This window comes from Eupeodes corollae, chromosome 1, assembly GCF_945859685.1.
Source record: "Eupeodes corollae chromosome 1, idEupCoro1.1, whole genome shotgun sequence".
Lineage (NCBI taxonomy): Eukaryota > Metazoa > Arthropoda > Insecta > Diptera > Syrphidae > Eupeodes > Eupeodes corollae.
In genome coordinates, this window is record NC_079147.1 from 154281443 (window position 1) to 154305900 (window position 24458).

At 30.8% G+C, this 24458-nt stretch overlaps 1 protein-coding gene across 1 annotated transcript in view; it reads right to left on the reverse strand.

Annotated features, from left to right (window-relative positions):
• Window positions 1-23632, reverse strand: part of LOC129945934 (protein eva-1 homolog C-like) — a 351803-nt gene extending 328171 nt beyond the window's left edge. Inside the window, exon 1 of the mRNA XM_056055917.1 lies at window positions 22621-23632. The gene's annotated coding sequence lies outside the window, so the exon portion shown is untranslated. The remainder of the gene's footprint in view (window positions 1-22620) is intronic.
• Between the last annotated feature and the right edge of the window lie 826 nt (window positions 23633-24458).

Sequence of the window (24458 nt, forward strand, 5' to 3'; positions counted from 1 at the left end):
ATGGTAGCTCCGGCCATAGTGAATACCAGCAAAGGTTTACGAACACAACTGATGCAGATGACAAGTTTGTATTTATAACTTGTTTGGTACCACTAAAGTTATCGAGCACATCAAACGTTTTTTGGAAAAATCCTTGCCCTTCTTCTTCTAGGTATTGCAGGCCCATAAAAATAACTTTCGAAAAGGAAACAGATACATTAATCAACAGAGAGAACGCATCTGTTCAATCGCAGTTAAATGAACTCGTACCAACAAAAGTTATTATTGAAAATAGAGAGTACATTGTCAAACACCAGTTGATATTTTCAATGCTTGATGGCAAACTATGTAATAGTCTGAGTGGTGTTCGCTCTGCTCAGAGATGTTATCTTTGTCAGGCAACATCCAAGGAGTTCAATAGTATTGAAAAAATGGTTTCACTTCCGATCTCATATGAATTTCTAACATTTGAAATATCCGTTCTTCATGCATGGATAAGAATGTTCGAATGCCTGCTTCACGTTGCCTATAAACTACCGGTAAAAGAATGGCGTAGATCGAAAGCGACAGAAGATTGTGTGGCCCAAAACAAAGTAAGAATTCAAGAGGCATTTGAAAAGGAATTAGGGTTAAAAATTGATCGGCCCAAACCAGGATATGGCAATACGAACACAGGAAATGTAGCTAGGCGTTTTTTTAAAAACTATATTATATCAAGTGGAATAACTGGTATAGATGTTAATCTGATAAAAAAATTTCATATAATTTTGCAGTGCTTATCGAGTGGATATATTATAGATGTTCACAAATTTAAAATATATTGTTTAGAAACTGCGAAGTTGTTTGTATTGCTGTATCCTTGGTACTATATGAGCACTTCAGTTTATAAAATTTTGATTCATGGACATGAAATAGTTTCTGAAAGTGTATTGCCCATTGGAGAATTAAGTGAAGAAGCGTTAGAAGCCCGGAATAAGGATTTCAAGATGTACAGAGAGCATTTCAGTCGAAAAACATCAAGACAAGATACATTAACAGACATTATGAACCGAATGTTAATATCTTCTGATCCTTTCATTACCAACCAGAGAATTAGAAAACCGATAAAAAAAATTCCATTTGATTCTGAAGCTATCGAAATGTTTTTACAGCCTGATTTAAACAACCAGCCTCAAACTGAAATTGTCGACTATTTTTCGGACTCAGAATAATCATAAATACACACAAAATTTATTTAAAACCCCAAACAAAGGTAATCGATATGTTTTTATGTGTATATGTACATATATATACATATATGTATGTATATATGTATATATATATACATACACTTATATATATTTATATACATATGCACATATATGCAACAATTCATGCAAAATATTTTTTTTTATCTTATTTTTTTTAGATATTAAAATCTGCTTTATCTTAAATCAAAATGATGCTGTACAAATGCTCTCAAAACTTCAACTTTATATAACTTTGACCCAAAAATTATGTAAGAATGTTTTAAATTAGTTTTTAACTTTAATTTAAATTGAACACATCAAAAACTTTTCGAAAAAAATATTTTAGTTTAATCTACAAAAAACATTTACAATTATCGCCGTTCGTAAGGTGCTTCTGCCCCACTGTGCGAAGTGGGTCTGAGGAGTTAATATACAGGCATCCGTTAATTAATTGATTTCTGTGTAAAATAAAAGTTAATTTAACTCTTCTTTCGAAAACTATAGGGTTTTCTTACCAAAACTTGGGATAACCTAGGGTTGCCTGCATTTGAAGTTCTAAGCCTTTGGTAAGAGTAAAAAATTGATCCGATGTGTTGTTTAGTTATATTTTATTTTAATACAAGATTTCTAAACCATCTGTCTAATAGCATAAGGTTGCCTTACCAAAAGTTGACATAAACTTGACAAAAGTTTTTTGAAAACATTGCTTAAACAAAAATTGCCAGTAGTTATCGGATCTACATAAATAAAGTTTGGTCTATACACCAAAGACAAACCAAAGAAAGTTATTGAATACGCACTACGGATTGAAAACCACAATAGACATCAATTGAAAAGATGTCACGAATAATTAAATAAAAACAGTCCTTTAAAAAAAATTTAAAATTTGTTGATATTCAACACAAAATTATTATCGTATACAATTTCACAGCATTACACCGTTCCTTTTAAAAACAACCCTTCTTATTATTTTTGTAAATAAATATTTTTAACACAATTTCATATCATAAAAAAAATAAAAAAATTTAAATAAATTTAAAATTCAATTGGGTAACATGAAAGAATGAACAAAAAAGAACCCATTTAGAGTTTACCAAATGTATGTTATAACAAGATACCACTTTATTAAATTTCTATTCAACTAACTGAATTCACAAACTAAATGCAAATATTACTTTTAAAACTAACAAACCACTTATACAATGTAATATACCTACAATATATATATACGTGATATGTAAATGTCTCTCCGGAACTTGTGCTAAAATTTTATTATTTTTTCTATGTAAAGAATTTGCAATTAAAAAAAAAACATAAAACACAAAAATAAACATGAATTTTAATATTAATTTTAAATGAAATAGAACATGGTGATATATACCTATACATATGTATACCTACATACATACATGTATGAATGTCCTCCATGACTCCTTTGTTTTTATTGTTTTTGTTTAGATGAGAAAACAGAACACTATTTGAAGTATTTGAAAATATGTACATAAAAGGAATTCCTGTGGTTTGGGGAAGACTTCAAATTAAATTCTAAAATAAATATTGACTTTGGGGCGGAAATATAATTCCGATGAGAATATATATTTAATTGAATTTGTTTGCTACATTGTAAAATGTAGGTACCTACTATAAGGGGGTATGAAAATGTACCTTATGCACCTACATACGATTACATATAAAATATTCATATGTATTGTACGTAGATGTACACATAAGTGTAAGTTACGTAAAGTAAACTTTGGGACATTTTGTTTTTTGTTTTTATTAGTATTGCTTTAAATATATAGACTTTACTAAAGGTTCTATGTAGGAAATGTTTTGAATTTTTAATCAGGATTAAGATTGCGAATCTTTATTCTGCCAGTCTCTATTTCGACCAACAGCTTAAGCTCACTTACGTAAATCCCTATGGTTTAAATTGTTAGATTGACATTTAATTTTCAGCTCTTATAATAGCGTTACATCCCTTAAAATCTTCTTTAACTTGCAAGTCTTTAATTATCTCTTAAATAGCTTTAAAAAAATTAATAAAAAATTACCATTATTTATGTATATTTGCATACGAGAGTCTAAAAATTATCTCCATTAGAAAAAATATTGAAACTCCTAATGTGGGGTCACACATTTTTTTAAGGCAAAATTTTCACCTGATCTGAAATCAGGAAGGACGAATCCTTTAGGGTTTTTTTTCTTTGTTAGGTTGACAGACCCTTCGTTAAAAATTCAATCACTGTCAATATCTAATACACGTGTGAGCATATATTTATGTATATATACAAATGAACACTATTCAGGTGTTGAAATTTTGTATGATACTTTATGGATGAGGAAGTCCTTGGAGAAAAGAATAACACAATGTAAGGTTCTTTGTAAGTTTATGATAAATAAAAATAGAATTACACATAAAAGGGTACAAAACCACACGTTTTACTTTACAAATATCAGCAAGATGTCGTTTAGTATGAGAACTTTGTACATACAGGGTTTTCCAATAACAGGTTTTTTATTTAAATAGGTCCCTATTTGGGCAGCACTCATCCTTTGACATTTGTCAGGGGAAATTATGGCCATAATTAAAAATGAAATTTGAATTATTAAAATAAACTACCAAAGTGGCCAAAGCACGCAGTTTTGAAAAAAGACATTTTTTCACCGTGTTATTTCTCATAATTATCTTATGATTTAACATCTTTCAATTTTTTTTTTAAACATAAATGAAATACAAGGGGTATGATATTGCTCCACACACGATTCAAGACCTTTAAGATGGAATTCCCGAAGTTATCGGTGACATGCGGTGTGCGAATTCGTCATTTAAAGTTTTATGAAAATGATATGGTTCTGCAATCGAAACCGTGGTCGTTTTATTTTTTCAGTGAAATAAGCGTTCATTGATTTTCTTAGTATCAAAATAAAAGCTTTTATTAGAACACACTATAGCAAAAGTTTTTAGAGAATAAAGACCCGTTTATTCTAAGTCATTTTGGTTTTTCTTTAAAAAATGTGTCTGTCCAGAATACTTTTAGTAAACAATGTTTCCTAATAGCAAAATAATAAAAAGAGGCTGGGATGCGACCCACACTGATAACTTCCCATCCCGACTGTCGTTTTGTCTTAACTTAAAGCTTGTAGGTTTTTGTGTTTTGTTGAAAAAGTTGTCAGTTGAATTATTCTTAAACATTTTTAATCTATCAACAATATTTTGCATATAGTGAAATATGTGGTTTGATTCAAAATCTGTTTTTGTTAACGAGATTTTTAGTCCTAAACCAATTTTTACCAATTTTAGTAGCATTTCTTAAAGGCTTTTATTACTTATATTAACAAATTAAATTGGATGAATAAAATTTATTTGAAGCCAATATCTTCTATTGTTCACAAAATATCGAGAACCGAACATCAATTTTTACCAACTTTGCGTGCTATTTTTTTTACATTTTATTTTTTTTTATGAAAAAACGGACTCCTGAATTTTTATAAAAAATTATCGAATGTAGAAAACAATATTTTCTGTGAGATAAAATTTCCTTCCAATATTTTTATTTCTTTGAAAAGGTATTTAGTCAAAAAACAATATTTTCTTGTTAGGTCTTTATTTCTTGTTCAAAAAACTGAGACAAAATTATTAGCTAATATCTTAATTTTTTGAAAAGAAATTTGTGTCAAAAATCAATTTTTACCTGATTTTAAAATAGTTATTTTTCGTTGCACTTTTTGTTCGTAATATTTTCGAGGTGACAAATATTTTGTTTCAGTTTTTTTTTTATTTATAAAAAAAACAGTTAATTGATTTTTGTCCAAAAGTATACTTATTTGGTATCACGTTACAATATATAATATACAATTTAATTCAAGTCTCTAGCGTTATTTGTTCGTGAGATATTGTAGTATAACCAAAATGTTTTTTTGAGAGTCCTTTCTGCATCTTTGTGTATAAAAATAAAATAAATTAGGTGGCCCAATAGTCCATGAAGAACCAGGGCCTAGTGACTTACAAATCTCAACTATTTCTGTGTGCGCGTAATGTTGTCAGAGATGGAAGGGACCTACAGTTTATATGCCGAATCCGAACGGCTTATTTCAGAAAGAACTTTTTCATGACAAGAATCACTTTTGGAGGATTTGTTAATTCCTCGCAAGAGGCAGTACCCGTGAAGAAAGTATGGTGGCACAGGCAGGCATTAAACCCAAGACCCCTTCCATGACAGTCCAACGCACTTACCATCACGCTACGGGTACTATAACACAATTTATTTGAAGTCGATATCTCTACTGGTTCTTGAGCTATGAAGGACGAAAAAAACTTCCTGAACGTACACACGCACGCATAGACATCTCACTAAAAATCTTTTATTTCGATTATAGGGACCTTGAAACTTCGAGAAATGCCAAAATTTTCAATTCAATAAATCGGACCGATTACAATAACAGGAATATGGGAGGTTAACGAACGAGAGTACAACTACCGCTGTCGACAAAATTATGTTTTTTTTTTTCAGGAGCAATACAATACATTACGTTATTAAAATATGTCCCTTTAAATATGCTAAAAACGACCAAACAACTTAACATATTCCTTAACAGTAAGTTGCATTATGTTTATGATTTCGAAAATCAGAAATCCTTGTCTTATAGATCATTTTAGTATTTTACTTAATTTCTAGAAATTCAAATAAATTACAAGTCTTTATTTGTTTCTACATGGAGTTTTGAGCAAAGCTTAAATTATATGCTTTTAAAGCTTCCAAAATTTCGCTTTAGAGTATTTTCTGACTTTGAAAACAAAATTTAATTTTAACTTTTTGCTAAAGTTTTAAAAATATCAGTTTTCAAAATTATTTTTATGTTTTTAATATATTTTAAAAACTTGATATAATTCCAGATTATAATATTAAATCCAGAACAGTGAAGAAAAAAATGACTTCATTAATTTAAAAACCTAAAAAGATTATAAATTTATGTGTTTTTTTGAATTTTAGAAGAAATAACTCAAACACCAGACGTGATGCATTAATCTTAGAGTTGAATTTGAATGAAGGTGAACAATTAAGTGTTCATTGACAATTTAAAACCTTGTCGATTAGAGTTATTAAAAGTAATTGTAAACAGTTATATTAAATTAAAAACCAGGTTTTGAACTTAATATTTACCTTTGTTTGTCTTATTTTCTATCACCCGATATATTTTCAATTTTTTCAACATTCAAGTGAAATTGGAGAACTGATTCATTTATAATTACCCAAATAATACACTAGCTTTTTTCCTACTTTTCAAAAACATTTGCTTACTTTTTGACTGAACACTACTTTACTAAATCGAAATCATATGTATATTGGAAACATTTTCTTTTAATTTGTTTTGTTAAATTGAGTTTTTCCAAGCACATGCGACCGCTTTCAAGATGCTTATCATTTAAATAATTTTGTTTTCAATCAAAACAAATAAATTTATTTAAAATTAATAATCTAATCTTGAACTTTATTTTATGGGTCCGGAAAATAGATTTAAGAAAAAAAATAATAAAAGTTTAATTTGTTTGTACTTTTAAATTATAAAAAAAACTTTTACGAAATAAATTTTTACTTTAGTTTGTTTCAAAATGGATATAATCCAAGTTGGGGTTTCAAAGCTTTTGTTAAGCAGTTCAATGATATTTGTAATCATAATTGTTGCTCCTATTATATAGAATGTAAATAAACAAATTTAAAAAAAATGTATCAAAGTAATAATTTAATTTAAAAATGTATTGAATTTGAACGGTATTTTTGTATGTCATTATAAAACTACTAGTTTTCTGTTGTATTACATATAAGTACTTGTTCTGCAAGTTTCTTGAGTGAGATTCAATTAAAATCGAAACAATTTTTTTTGTATTCGTCCACTTTTCTTTTTGAAACAAGGTTTTGAGAAAAAATTAATGGAAGTCATGGGATACCATTTCCTTCTTACTTGCATTCTGTTTCAACGATTGGGATATACCAAAATTTCCCATGACCGGGCCCTCATACTTCAATTTTACAATCAATTTATTGAAGGAAACTTCTGGTAAGCGCACCATTTCGAGTCTTTAACCTGTGGCCTTCGACAATTTTTAGTATTTGTCTGGGCGATATGCCCGAGGACATATACATATACTTCCCTATAAGCACCCATTTTACCAAAATAATTTTCAAAAAATAATGAAGATATATTTTTGACCATGCTTTCAGGGGCGATTCCTCATAGTTAGCTGGTTTAGCGGCGCTAAACCAAGAATTTTGGAATAAATAGAATTTTCTAATATGTATATTATTTGGTAATTGAATTACTCAACAGTTGACTATAATGTTAAAAAATTCAGTTGTAGTTACATTATATGAAATTTTTCTACAAATCTTCATTTTATGAAATAAAACTCGCATACAATAATTTATCTTAAAGCATTGGGCTTTGGGCACCGCAAAAATTTGCGCTACCAAATTTCATACATTCCACACACACAGATTTATGAACACATTCGAAAAAAACCCTATAAAAATAAACAGAAGGGTGAGCGCAAATAAAAGCGATAACCCAGCGAAGTATACGACACATTAAAGGCACACAACTGACACAAAAGACAAGTTGCACGAGTCGCAACCATGAGTTTGATTTCTCCTTTCTTTATACATCGTATGGACTATGTGAGGAAAAATAAGACCGACGACGAATCGAACATGATCGTCGAACTCGGCGATATGATTCATATCATATCATATTCCTTTTTAAAAGGAGAAAATTGTGTTCTATCTATTTTCATTTGTGTGAAAATGAGGTTTGCTAGCGAACTTGACCCAGCCCAGCGGCCAGCACTACGACAGGAATATGTTCGTTGTTTAGCGCTCTTTTTAGAGATAGTACTGATTTGTGGTGTCGATGTGTGGGGAAGGAGAAAATTGAACACAGGTGGTGTTTGAGTTTAGTAGGCGGATTTTTCAAATGTTAAATTAAAGTAATTAAACTAGCTACCTTTGGTCAGACTAGGATAGATGAAGCTTTAAGTTCCTAGTTAAAAGATGCTAATACGAAACATAACATTCTGGTGAAAAAAAATCGTGAGGTGTTGAAACGTCCAATAGATGTAACAATGCTTTACGCTTTTACGCAATCAAATTTCCGATAGAGTCAAACAGTCAGAGTTTGTTGCAATTATGCTTGATGAGACTTCTGACATTCAATTAAAGTCCCAATTATCCATTTTTTTCCAATATTACTTAAATAATTCAAGAAACATTTGTTGGATTTATCGATGTAAGCTCAGGGCGGACTGCAAAAATAGTCAAGACTTTTTTGAAAAAATATTAAATTCAAGATAAACTTGTTGCACAGACTTACAACGGAGCTTCCGTTATGAGTGGTCATTTGAACGGACTTCAAGTGAAGGTGAAGACTATTTGTCCGAAAGCAACATTTGTTCATTGTTACGCCCACGTTTTAAATTCAGTTCTGTCTCAAGGATTAAGTAATATTAGAGAGTATAGGATATTTTTTAGCACTCTGAATGGCATTGCAACGTTTGCATCACATTCAAGCAAAAGAACGTATGCTTTAAAAGAAGTGTTCCAGGGTTAGCTACAACAAGATGGAGCTTTAGTTCTCGACTTGTAAATATAGTCCACTCCTACAAAGAAAACGTTTAACAATATTTTGAAGGCATCCAAGATAATGTGACAAATATATGGGACAGTAATGATCGAATGGCTGCAACGGGTTATTCTTAATTTTTAAAAACCTTTGATACAGTCTTTCTGTTGAATGTGTTTTCAAAACTTTTTGCACATTAAAATGTACTGTTTAATACCTTACAAAACCCAAACATAGACATTGTGTTTTGTACGAACCAAATTCAAAAAATGGAACAATTTCTTGAAGTGCAAAGGAACGAAGGGTTCGAAGATATTTGGCAAGCAACGCTGCTCACTGTCCCATTAGAAGATGAAAAAAGAAAATCAAGAAATGATAACATGCTTACGAGTAAAATAAAATATACAAAATTGTTTTTTGAAATAATAGATTACTTACTTATGCAAATATAAGATAGATTTTCATCATTGGAAAATCTGAAGTATTTTGATTTACTTAATGGAAATAAATTAAGTAATTATTCCAACAAAACTAATTTTCCGGAACCATCAATACGCAATTTAACAGAAAACTATCCAGATATATTTGAGTTCACGGTATTAAAAAACGAATTAACTGTGTTTTATGAAAATGTTCAATGTGTACAGCCAATGACCACCTCAGTTGGATCATCAAAGATGATAACCCCACTTGATGTCTTGCTCTGAATAGTAGAAAATGTAGCTCACAGTTTTGAGCAAGTTTACAAGCTTTCAAAACTGATCTGTACCATAACAGCTTCTGTGGAGCGTTCCTTTTCAGCTTTGAAAAGAATAAAAACGTATCTTCGAAAAACGCAAGGGCAAGAACGTTTAGTAAATTTAGCACTAACTTATCTCTATTGAGGAAGACATTTTAAGAGAACTCAAAGAAAACTTTAATTTTTATGATAAAGTCATAGACAATTTTATAAAAGTTGGAAGGAGAATTGATTTTGTTTGCCGCTGAGCAAATTTTTACTTTTTTTAAATGTAAGATTTTATATTTCGTACGGAGGTCATTTTTGTGTTATTATCTTTTGTTTGTGTTGCTCGTTATTATTTTTTATTTATTTAAGGATTTATTGAACTATCATTTTGAATAAAATGAATTATTATTCTTGAAAAAGTATTTTGATTTTCTAGAAGACCAGTAGCTAATCCTAAAATTATGACCAGGAATCGCCACTGCATGCTTTAATATTTTTTTTTAAACCACATGTCTAAAAAACCACCAAGTCCATTTTGTTGAAGAGTACTAGAACCATCTTTAAAAAGAAGTTTGTACTGATGGTAAGTATTTATTTACTATGCCAAAAAATACCAAGTTGCTATAAAGGTTGTTAGGAGAAAATATTTTTTAATACTCTTGACATATGCTTTCTAAATTATGTATTTCACACGTGGGTAGAGTCGCACAATTATATTTATTGCATTTATTGTCGCACAATTATATTTATTGCATTTATTGCATGTTTATTTCAAGTTTTGGTATCTATTTAGTTCATCAATTAGTGACCAATACTCATCATTTAAATGGAACACTTGAAATTATTTGGTTTCCTTAAATACAGTATTTATTGCCATATTCTTCTATACAACAAAAATTATTTACTAAGTCCAAGCTTTTCAAGGACATATAACTTATTTGTGCTCAATAGAAAGACCAATAGGCCCATTCTTCTTTAGATTAAAAATCTTTGTCAAGATTTTATCAAATGCCAATGGTGGTGAAATAAAGCAATATGTTTAAAAATACAGAAATGAAAATGTTTACCTCTTAATTTGTAACAAGGGTTTATAAAGGAAGACAGACCATTTTTATAAATATTGCACACATCGCTCCTAGATATTACAATTTTGCACAAAGATTTTAGTTAAAAAGTTTCAAATTTCAAATTTACAAATTTACGATCAGGCATTTAAACTTCTAAATTAATTGAAATATTTGGCTTTTCAACAAATATGTTGAGGACATTGATTTCAATGAACTTAATGAAAAATTAATTTCCTCTCCACCTCCCTAGGTCCCACAACTTTGGCCTTGAATTTCTTTTACTGACCAATGCGACAGTAATGAGCCTGGTTTTGAATTTTCTGATGTAGATAGTGCTGATGTAGTCGAAAGTGTTCTTTCTTCTTCTTCTAAGTCAGAAGCTGTTGGTCTCAATCATGTACATCGTACCTTTTTGTGTATGATATTGCCATATATCACTTTTGCCTTCAACACGATTTTGAGGTGGATGGAAAGTTGGTAAAATCATTCCACTTCATAAAAACGCTAAAAGATACCTATTTTGGCATTGCCATTTTTGTCGAAAGCTTTTAAAAGCATCCTTCAAAAGAAAATTGATGTCTTTCTATCTACTAACTCACTGCTCAGCCCTTATCAATCTGGATTTCGGAAGAAATACAGCTGTGTTACCGCACTTTCAAACGTTACGGATGGCATTAGAAAAGCATTAGATAAAGACGAGGTTACGTTTCTATTGGATTTTTTGAAGGCTTTCGTATCCGTTAAACATGTCAATCTATGTAGAAAACTCATGCAAAATTTTAATTTTTCATCTAGTGCTACTAAATATTTTTTGTTCATCTAACTGATAGGAAGCAAGCAGGGCAAGTTGGTGAAACCCTGTCAAACTGTTTGCCGAATACCACTAGTTTTCTGCTTATGTAAATGAACTTCCATCTTCATTAGTTCATTGCAGCTCTCACTTGAATGCTGATGACTATACTTCAGTTGTCTACTTGAACTTATCGAACATGGAGCTTTCTACGTCAATGAAGACCTGAAGAGAGTGGCGAATTGGTCTTTGCAAACGGACTTATGTTGAACCGGAAAAAAAACCAAATGTCTTGTAATTAAAAGAAAATCTTTTGACCTTTCTTATTTTCCACCAATTCTTCTGAGCAATGCTCCAACTGAATAAGTGGTAACAGCAAAGAATCTTGGTGTGATTTTAGATCGTCTTTTGACTTTGACTCGTTTGACAATTTTATTTTGACAGACTAAGAAGTTCGACCTCAAACAGATCTAATCAGCTAATTATCCCTCCTTACTCATATTTAACATCAAAACGTCGATTTTTCATAAATTCGGTTAAGCTTTGGAAGACTTTACCTTAAACTTTAAAACAAAATATGAACGCAATAAGCATAGAAAGATTGCTTGGATCTCATTTTTCAATATGAACATTTTTAATAACCATTGAATTTTTGTATCTTATGATAGTTTTAATAATTACAGTAATGGTTTTGTATAATCTTGGCTCAGCCTTTTTTTTAAAATAAGCTTGCAGCTACTTTATAACATTTTAAATCATACTGTTGCTTAGCAATATAGATACTGAAAAACCATAATAGAAGATCCTGAAACAAAACGAACTGAGACCCACATCATACAATAATGTTTTTGTTACAGAGACTGGAACGAGATAAGACTAACCAAAAATTCTAAAAATTCTTAAGATGTGTTACTTTTGGGAATTCATATTTAAGTAAACCTAAACACAATCTTAATGAGAATTCGAAAAACCGAACCTAATCACAAAATTGAAGATATAAATTTTAAGTGTAAAATTGAATGAATATCTCCAGGGTTGTCTGGAAGCTTACACAATGCAAATACACAAAGAAAAGATATTATTTTAGTATCACTAAATGTACATTATATTAAATGTATTAATATAAATTAATAATTTTCAAATATGTATATTTATCATAATTTTGAACCAAAATGTTAAATCGATCTTTTTTAAAACACTTATTGAAACAAGACAATTTCTTTTTTGATTAATGTAAATTCTAAAGTAAAACTTTAAAGCTTGATGTCCGGAGGATAGAATTTTGATATAATTATTATATCTATATATGTGTGTACATAATTTAGTGTAGATGCACGATATTTAGTGAACATATATAAAAATGTAGCATTCGATGTTCTTTATATTTGTACCTCAACGTTTTAGATATAATCACAAAAAAAGTCGACTTAAGAATTTCAGAATTTCATTAGGATGATCCCACAATTTTTGGCATCGATTTTCGCTTTTTATACCTTGTGAATATTTTGTACCCGGAACTGTTTAAAACTTTATTTTAACATTACAAATTCATAAAATTAAAGGGAAATATCAAGTTCTCAATATCAAAAAATGAACTATAAAAAAGTGCATTAAAAGGTGTTTCACTTGGATGAGGACATTGAGAATAAATCTATTTTAAATACCTTTTATAGAATATTGAAGAGAGTTTTGGAAACAACTTTCTTTGATTTAATTTGTAACATACATATATGGGTTCCTGAAAGACTTAGACATCTTAAGAAATAGCAAAAAAGATCTTTTCAAAAATTAAGGACTCTCAGGACGTGAAATATCAAGAATGCTCAAAAAAAGCAAGACGGTATTTCGCTAAGATTTTTGAAACTTGTCCTACCCTGCTTGATTAACTCTCTCACTCATGTTTTTAATCACTGTATTGTCACTTCTACGTTTCCAATTGCGTGGAAAGCAGCCAGGATAACTCCTGTTCCGAAAAAGTCCACACCTTCCGAACTCGCCGACTACCGGCCAGTAAGCATTTTACCTTGCATGTCCAAAGTTCTCGAAAAATTCTTACTAAACAAATTATTGACCATTTTACGTCCAAAAGATTGCTGTCTCCATACCAATCTGGATTTAGAGCTAAGCATTCCTGCTCTACAGCAATGGTAAAGATCTTAGAGGATATAAGACTCGAATACGATAAAGACAATATCTCAGTACTGTGCCTATTGGACTTCTCGAAGGCTTTTGACAAAGTTGATCATCGAGTTCTTTGTCAAAAACTTGAGCACCACTTTGGTTTTTCGAATTCAGCTGTTCGTCTCATTGGTAGTTATTTGTGTAACAGAACTCAGCGTGTATGTGTTTGAAACAATTTTTCAGCACATACGTACTTGAAGATGGGCGTGCCACAAGGCTCTATTCTGGGGCCAATTTTGTTCTGTGCCTTTATCAACGATTTGCCTTCGATTTGTGAGCACGTCTCTTTTCATCTATATGCAGATGATATACAAATTTATCTCTCACGTAGAATCGGTTTAATAGAGGATCTTGTCTTTCGCGTTAATGAAGATCTCGAGAGAGTTTCTAACTGGGCTAAGGAAAATGGTCTAGTGCTCAATCCCAATAAAAGTCAAGCCCTACTAATTTCTAAGAAGACATACAACCATAGAGATCTACCTTCGATTACTTTGAATAGTGCCCATGTTAGTTTTGTAGATTCTTTGACCAGTCTTGGATTCAAAATCTCTAGGGATCTCTCTTGCAGAGACCATATAAATTATGTCATTGCACGTATTTACGGAACTTTAAGAAAACTATGGGTATCTAATTCTTTTACTCCTCAAGAAACAAAACTTCGTCTTATGAGAACTCTACTCTTAGTAATCTTTTCCTTTTCTGAAGTCGTGTATCCGGAACTGGATTATTTATCTGAATACAAACTACATGTGGCGCTTAATGACATGACTCGCTACGTTTATGGTATTCGCCGATATGGCCATATCTCTGCTTTCAGCAAAAAAATTCTTAAGTGCACTATGGTCGAATACGTAAATTTCCGTATTTGTATCTTTCTCCACAGAATTATTCGCACAAGAACACCTGAGTACCTTTATGAAAAAATTGAGTTCTGTACATCGTCAAGAACAACTTATCTAGTTATTCCAACTTTTAGATCTCTAAATTCCTCAAGGTTGTTCTTCGTTCACAGCATTCGCCTTTTTAACTCTTTGCCGGTTAGCATTAAGGAGATAACGGATGCAGTAAGTTTCAAGACCGAGGTTTTTAAACATTTTTCGAACAACTAGGATGTTAAGGGGGAAATAGGAAAGAAGAAGAGAGGAAAAGTCTTATATGTATTAATAAAAAAAAAAAAATAGTTTTAGCAGCCTAAGTATTATCTTATTGTATATAGAATCAAACAGCACTTTAATTGTTCAACCAAAGTACAAATACTATAAAAGACATTGTCTTAGTGTATTGGTTACAATAAAGAAATTGAAATTGAAATTGAAGCAAGTAAGTTTTAGAAACGGTTAATTCTACAACTTGACTCAAATTCCACTCTACCAGCGGCAAAAATAAGAACCAAACACAGAAAATCAGCCAGCATAACAACGTTTCGAAGGATAATATAAAAAAGTGATACTTTCCAAAGAAGGAAACTAAAAGAAGCTTAGGATGAATTTTGCAAGAGAACATGTTGCTTGGGCATGTCCATTGAAACACATAGTCATTTAGAATGAAAATAAAAAAAAGAGGCTGGGATGCGACCCACACTGATAACTTCCCATCCTGTCTGTCGATTTGTCTTGCTTAAAAGTTTGTCTATATGTATTTTTACCAAATTTGCGCTCTATTTTTTGTAGATTTGATTTTTTATGAAAAAAACGGACTGTTGGATTTTTATATAAAAATTACTGAATATTGAAAACAATATTTTCTGTGAAATAAGATAAGTTTGATGCAAATATATTTAATTTTTGAAAAGCTAAAGTAAATTTTTACGAAGTTTTAGTAGGTATTGTTTTTTTTTAGAGTTTTATTTTTTGTAAAAAAACTGTCAATTCGAATTTTTTAAAAATTTTACCAAATGTTAAAAACAATATTTCTTATAAGATAAAATTAGTTTGAAGCCAATATTTAAAATTTTTGAAGAGATATTTGAGTCGAAAATCAATGTTTACCAACTTTCATACATTTTTTTCAGGTTTTTATTTTTTGTAAAAAAACTGTCAATTCGATTTTTTTTCAAAATTTGTCCTAATGTTGAAAACAATATTTCTTATAAGAAAAAATTAGTAAGAATCTATTATCTCAAAGTTTTTAAAAGATATTTGAGTCGAAAATCATTTTTTACGAACTTTTGTTAATTTTTTTTTTCGGTTTTTAATTTTTTGTACAAAAGCTGTCTAATCGATTTTTTTCAAACTTTAACTGAATGTTGACAACAAGATGTTTTGAAATATAAAAGTAAATTAAAGCCAATATCTCAAAGTTTTGAAAAGATATTTCAGTCAAAAATTAATTTTTACCAACTTTTATACATTATTTTTTAGGTTTTTATTTTTTGTAATAAAAACTGTCAATTCAATTTTTGTCAAAATTTTATCAGATGTCAAAAACATTATTCTTCGTTGCACAAAATTGTTTTAGAGATGAAATCATATTTCAGTCGTAAAATTTTGGAGGTGACAAATTTTTTTTTTCAGTTTTATTGATTTATAAAAAAAAACCGTTATATTGATTTTTTTCAAAAAATATATCTATTTGGTATCACGTTACAATATATTTTATAAAATTTAATTCAAGTCTCTAGCGTTTTTGGTTCGTAAGATATTTAGGGTTAACCAAAATTTTCACCTTTTTTTCAACCTGCTATAGTGAAAAAACCACCCACGCAATTTTCTTGAGAGCCCTTTCTGCATCTTTCTGCCTTATTATCTGTATAACAAAATTTATTTGAAGTTGATATCTCTTCTGGTTCTTGAGCTATGGACGACGAAAAAAACGTCGCGAACGTACGGACGTACGGACGTACGGACGTACAAACGTACGTACACACGCACGCACAGACATCTTTCTAAAAATCTTTTATTTCGACTCTAGGGACCTTGAAACGTCGAGAAATGCCAAAATTTTCAATTTGACAAATCGGACCCATTACAATAACTTCCTATGGGAAGTTAATAACCTTTACGGTGCGCAGTGGTTTCGTTTGTATGGGAAGAGCGGTCACAACTCAAAAATTAATTTTAAATGATAGAAAATAAAACCAGCGATTTATTTTAAATATTATTTAATTTTATTAATGATTTTATAGTATTTTATATTTGTTTTTTTAGTATTAAAGCAATAAATTCAAAATATCTTGAGACAATGTCGATTTTTGTTTTTGTTTTAAATTTCTTTCGTTAGAAAGCAAAGGGTCTGACGTTAAAAGTAGTCTGTTCAATAAGTCAGTGTTATATATATGGTTTGGCATCACTGCGACCTTTCTTCGCCGCATGCCATAATGTTAAAAATATCAATTCGCTTGATCATATTGCTAGAATCTAAAAAAAAAGTGGAAAACAGTGTTTTACTTCGGGTTGAAATTTAAGGTCTTGCGCAAATTTGCGCAAAAAATTTTTTTGTATTCTAAAAGAGGAAAAATAACTCAAAATTATTCTATAAGAACTATTGTTATTTGATTTTATGGGAATTTGATGTTTTGGCTCTTCAGAAAAACACGAAATATGAAAAAGTTCAAATTATGCACCAAATGAGTCAAAACATTAACTATATACATATATTTTTTGAAGAAAATTATTAAAAAGCTATTAGAATACTTTATTTTAATATTCACATCACCTTTTTTCCAAAATTTACCTTGAACAACAGACAAAAATTGGTAAACCGCAATGTCGTATTTTCGGACTAACTTTTTTTATAAAACCGCGAAAAACACTGATGTTTGTGACGCGACTGACTGCCAAAAGCTAATTTTGAAGGAGAAACCATACTGCAACATAATTGTACCGTTATCATAGATAATTATTGCATTAAAAAAAATTTGTTTGTTCAACCTTGAAATTTTGACTTTTGGTCTATGGTAGAAACCAAAACCACTGTGCGGTGGTAGTTTCCTACTTTTATTTCTATGATCTCAGAAATTATGAGCTTATTTTTCCATTTCATCAAAGCCTTGCATCACTTGGAGTTATTGCCCACAACAATGACTGGGAACATCTATACATATTTTTTTGCTGTAACAGCAAAATAAAAAAAAAAACATTTTTTAGATATCATTCTTGGCTTTTCCAATAAGACAATGCCCCATCCAGACTATACCAGGGTTGTTAAAAATTCGATTCAATCAATGGAAATTGACAATAGAACTTTACGTACTTAAACATTTGTAATTCAAAACATTTGATCATGGCTATTTCGTAAAGTGTATGAAGGTGACAGACAATTTAAAGACAAGAACCTTAACCATAAGTTCATAACTATTTCTTATTTCGGGCCCAACATTTTTTTTAATTATTAATCCAAAACTATATGATTCTATTCCAAACCGTCTTATAGAGGTATTATCCAAAAGTGGAGAACGTAGTCATTATTAATGCAAACCTATTTCAGTTTGTATGATTAAAAACTTTAGTCTAATTAGATATGGTCTACATGGTCCTAAGTGAGAATACAAGGACAAAATGCGAATATACCAATTTTTCATGGACTTTAGACCGCAAAGCGATTTCGAACGTAAACAAAAACGTTCTACAAATTTACAATAGAAATTTTAAAAACACAATTGTAAATTGATAAAACCGGCACGAGTACGATAACTTTGGCGCCGAGATATAATAACGGTTTTTGGTAGAGGGGCTTAATACAAGCATTTTTTACTATGGGAGGGGGGGGTCTATCTCCCCCCGTTTAGGCGGTAGGGGCAATTTAAAAAAACATGTACTTTAAATGGAAAAAAAATAATTAAAAAATAACGGTAATACTTACAATTAAGTATTATACCTTTTTTTAAAGCCAACACTTGTGTCTAGTAGCTTGTTTTTAAATCAAGTCAAAACTATGCATAGTTTGCGAAAAACACTGTTTTAAACTCAAAATTTGGTAAAAAAAAAAGTTAAAAATATGGTTTAGAGTGTAATATTTCAAAACTTTTAGATTATCTACAATTTTTTTTTTAGAATACATTGCCCTTATTTATTTTTGATCGAAAACTGAAAACTAGATGATTTTATGTCTTTTAGTTTTTGAGAAAATTGAAAATAACCACAACTACTATTTTAATTTAATTCTTTTTTTTTGCTTCAAAAATCTTATTTTGATAGTAACAATGGTAGGTGCAAGTTTGGTTGTATGCAACAGTGGGATCCGTAAAGGGGGGCATGCTGCCCCCCTGCAACCCCCCTACTTGGGCTCACTATAGGATTTGGGGTGGGTGCAAGTTGGAGTGCGTGCAAAGTGAGGAGGGAGCAAGGTTCGGTGAGTGCAAGATGAGGTGCATTCAAAGTTTTTTTTGCATTTAAATAAGCTGAATTAAAAAATAATTGATATTATATACATAAACATATGTACATATATGTCATGTCCATTTCAATCTCTTTTTTTCTAAATATACCGTTAGGTACTTGACAAAAACTTTAACATTTAATATATTTGAGCATAAAAATGTATTGCATTATAAAAAAATTTGCATTACCTTTACAACAACACAACGGAAGCAAATTCTCGTAGTTTCTTAACATGCACATATGTTTATGTCATACATAAATATGCATATAACTATGTACACACATATAATGCAGCCATAGTAAAAAGTATGTACCTATATAGTTAGATCATAAATAACAAGAGGAAGCATTTGATGTTTAACCGTTTTTTTTAACAAGTTTGGTGCAGGTTATTGTTTACCAAAGCCATTCTCCATTTAACGTTTGAATAAGTCGGATTCCCTTTTTAAAAATGGCGGCTAAACATCCACTTCTTCACCCAAAATTAAATAATTTTTCGATTTTTTGTTCGTTTGGGGATTTGGTATCAACAAACGAAAAAAGTTTCGCGTTTTTGGAAGAAATCGGGTTAATTCCCTCCAAAACGTCTACTCCACCTCTGTGTTGTGATATTTTAATGACCGTGGAAAATTCAAAAAGATCAAAGTTCGGTTGGTTTTGGCGATGTTCAAAAAAGGGCTCAAAAAGAAAAGGTGACAAAACTTGTAGAAATACAATCAACCCATCAATAGGAACATTTTTCCATGGCCCTCAATGTCGGCTAGAGAAAAATGAATTGCTTGCTATAATTATCTCTTTTGTGATTAAAATGCCTGTAAACATGGTTTTCCAGGTAATTAATTAAATCTTAAGCTACAATTTAAGGATTTTGTTTTAAATATTTTCGTAAATTCTCAAATTAGCAATTAATCGCTTGGCGAAATCACGACAATAAAGATAAATTAAGTAAATCTACCATCATAGATTACTATAATTATTGTCGGGAAATAGCCGAAATAATATCCTCCCATATTGATATTAATATTGGCGGTGAAGAAAAAACGGTTCAAATCGATGAAACATTTTTAACGAAAAGAAAATACCACAAAGGCCGTGTCACAGAACAGATGACAATTGTAGTGTTGGGGCTATATTGCAAAGAAGATAAAGTCGGACGTTTCTTTAAAGTCAATTCCAAATGTAGGGAAGATTTGTGGCCTTATATTCATAAATATGTTAACCCCAATACAAGTCGTATCTGTACCGACAGCGCACGCCAATACATAGGTGTTGAAAAATTATTCTCCAGTTCTACTAGTCATGGCGTAACAAACCACAGCAAAGGCGAATATGTCGACAAAGCCGATAAGACTAACACAATAAACGATCTAGAAAATCAAAATAAACTTCTGAAAAAAACAATTTTATGCCGCAAAACCACACTCCACATCCATCAATATATGGCACTTTTCTTTTATAGAAAATATTGCCTTGAAAAAAAATATAAAGACGATTTGGGATCCCAAATAATGGAATTCTTACTAGATATGAAAAAAGTATACCCATGTTTGGTTAATGGACAAGAAAGTGTAGGTCTGCAACTAAAGCACTTCGACCCTCCCGACGTTTGCAGTGAACACCTAGAAGATGTGTTACCGCCAAAACAACCACGGCTCTTGACCATCAATGACGAACTTAACGAACTCCACAGTGACACTAGTACGGACGATGAATTCATTGACGAGACTTACATACCTTCAACACATTGAAAATTAACGTGACTATTTTTCAATAACTCCTGACTTACTTAAAAACTAACTGACTGGGACGCGGAATGCAATGCAATACTACCTCCTCGTGGTGCATTCTGGGTTATGCTAAATGAATTGCTTTACTTGACTCACAAAATGACCTAATCTTTAACAATTATCCTGAAAGTAAATACCAAAAAAACTCTTTAAAAAGTAGTTTTAAAAACCCCAAAACCAAAATAAAACAACAATCACATTATGTAGGTATATACGAAATTTCTAATGCAAACAGTAAGATGCCTAAGGGCAACCCCCCTGCTTGGGCTCACTATAGGATTTGGGGTGGGTGCGAGTTAGGGTGGGTGCAAGGTGGAGAGGGTGAAAGGTTCGGTGAGTGCATGCAAAATTTCATATGCATCTAAATAAACTGGATATAAAAAAAGTAATTTAATTGAAATATTTTGTTTTAGTAATTTTCAATTTTCTCAAAAACTAGAAGACATAGAAACATCTAGTTTTCAGTTTTCGTTAAAAAATAAATAAGGGCAATGTATTCTAAAAAAAAAATTGTAGATAATCTAAAAGTTTTGAAATATTACACTCTAAACCATATTTTTAACTTTTTTTTTGACCAAATTTTGAGTTTAAAACAGTGTTTTTCGCAAACTATGCATAGTTTTGACTTGATTTAAAAACAAGCTACTAGACACAAGTGTTGGCTTTAAAAAAAGGTATAATACTTAATTGTAAGTATTACCGTTATTTTTTAATTATTTTTTTTCCATTTAAAGTACATGTTTTTTTAAATTGCCCCTACCGCCTAAACGGGGGGAGATAGACCCCCCCCTCCCATAGTAAAAAATGCTTGTATTAAGCCCCTCTACCAAAAACCGTTATTATATCTCGGCGCCAAAGTTATCGTACTCTCCCCATAAAACCGATTAAACCGACAGAAAATTGGGTTAAAACACAAAATACAAAACATAAACTTAGTGCCAAAAAGCTTCCAACTACCTACACAAAAACTGTCTAAAAATACACTTATTTCTAAAAACATCTTGCAAACAAAAATTTCAACAAAAAACACATAATATAAGCCTTTGTTGATGATTTTTCTTATAGTGTGTGACTGTGACACACAAGAAGAAGTCACATTTTATAAATAAACCACGTTCCATCTGCACATAGTGTATAGTATCTTTCTAGCTACATGGCTAAAGATCGCCGCAAAATGGGGAGGGGGGGGGGGTCTATACAAAAATATTCACTTGCTTTGCTTGCGCACGCACCTTTTAATTATTAAAATAAATACAACAACAATAAAAAATAAAACTTCCAAAATTCCCACATAAATAAAACATATAGTGTGCCCTTGAGAGTATAGCCGAGTTCTGCAGCATTTGTATCCAAAAAAAAAAAGATGAAAAACACCAAAAGATATTTCCCCAAAAAATTGTTAAAGTAAACTCAAACTGTCATAAATAATTCAAGAGCACACTTCGCACAGAAAAAGAATGACGAAAAAATTCCAAAAAGACTTCTCCTTATACAAAAATAAAAAAAAAAAAAAACAGAAGAGGGACTTCCACATTATATCGTATATCCTTGCGAATAAAATAACAAAAAAAAAACTTAAGTCCACAAGGACAAGAACCAAAATAAAAATGGAAAAATGGAAAAATAAAAGAGAACAAAACTAAATAAATTAATCTAATAATCCCTTCAAACAACAACGTTGGCTTCCTTCGCTTTTCTGTTACTCGCATTACTCCTTGCAAGAACAGATATATCCTTTTATTTGTTTATAAATCTATATATCTATGCATATAGTTATTGGTACCTACAATCTACATATGTATAATCTATAGTATATAGATGCCTATATAATTTTGTTCGAGAAGATTTCCAACAGCTATGCGATGTATAGATAGATACATATATATTTATCTTTAGGCCAAAAAAAAGAAGAATAAAATACCCACCATCTAAACATATTTCATGCGCGACGATGAACAGCTAAATATATATAAATATGTATATCCTTCCTTTTGAGATTTACTATACACCAGCAGTAGTAAGATGATGACGTGTATTATATCCTTTTTTATATCTCGTTTGATTTTCGCTTTTCTCTCTTCGTATATATTTATGTGAATCCTTAATTTTCCTTAATTTATAAAACACAAATAACCACACAACGCGCGTATCTTCAAAAGCACTGAAGAAGGACGACCACTAATAAAACCATCCGCTTCTAGTTAGAGCAGCAACATGGACCCTAAAGTCGTAGATACAAAGATACGAGAAAATATCTTCACCCAAACCCAACACAAAATAAAAAGGAATTACTTAAGCCTCGCGAAAAATAAACTAGTAATCCTTGCTCTTATTCTTTTTTTTATATTTTTATTTAATTGGTTATTAGAATAATTGACCGATGGTCCTTTTTTACACTTAATCCAGAGAAAAAGGATATAATTAATCAGGACGACACTTTGGGTAAATCTATTTTTCACGCTAAAAGCACACTTCACAGAAAAAGCAACGATCGTTTCATTGGGTTGAAATTGAATTATATTTTTTCACAGAAGCCCCTTTTTACCACTCACAGATACAAATATACTTATTTTTGATTAATTAGGTTTAAATATGGTTTGAATCTTCACTTAACCGATCGAATCCACGAAGCGCGCGTTTCGCGATCACTTTAGATGTGATGATGGGTGTTGATTGCAACCTTAGATGGTAGCTCATTTAAGTATGCAAGTGCAGTGTGATAATTGCATCGCTTTTGCTTTTCAAAAAAATAAAATAACAACACCAAAAATATCCTCCAATAAAAGATATTAATCCAATTGGAATTTAGGTCGGGGTAGATTTATATACGAGAATCGAGAGATACAATATCTAGCTGTATACAAAAACACTCCCTACCGCTACCCTATTATAATACACAACAAAACCGACGAATTGCTGACGAACGATTGAGTAGTGAACGCAGGACAGTGTATCTGCGAACTGAGATTCTCAGACACACGACAAACCATGAAATTCTTTTACGATACTTCGCCGTCGCCGTAGTCGTTGTCGTTGTCGTTCGTCGGCGAACATAAACATTTTTTTGTATAAATACTCCTCCGCTCCGCGCTCCATGCAGTGCGGATATTCTAATGTGGATTTTATTCTATGTTTATTCCCCTTTTGTGTTTGATTCGATGTTTTTTCTCTTTGAAGTTGTTTTGTATATAAGATAGTTTATGTTGAGAAACATATTTTTGGAAATTTGTCTAGATACACTTTAAAAATTGTGTTGATATGCATTTATAAATGTTTAGATTCAGAGAATGCAGTTATGTTGCTTGAAAAGAAATTGCATTTGAAAAATTAGACAGCGTTGTTTTATAGTTATTTTTTATAAGAATTTTCATACTGTTTATTTAATTGTTAGGTGAACCAATGCAGAGCCACGGCTTTGGATAATGGTTGCGACACGATAGTCTTTTCATGAAATGTTCTCTTACCAATACGATTCATAAATAAATTCAAGAATTCTTTCAGGTGTTGCATTGAAAATTTTGCGGAGCATTTACCTTGTATCTAACGTGGTCCTAAGAAATACGGCTTAAGGTATTAAATAACAAGATTTCGGTCGAAAATTATGACCACATCTCCAAGAAAAATCGCGGCCACGAAATTGCAAATTATAGTGTTGTAAATTTCCAATATGAAATGGATAATACAATAGTCCGATTTGTCAAATTGAAAATAATATTTTAGAGAATTTTTTTTGTGTACGTGTGTAGAGTATAGGTTTGTTCGA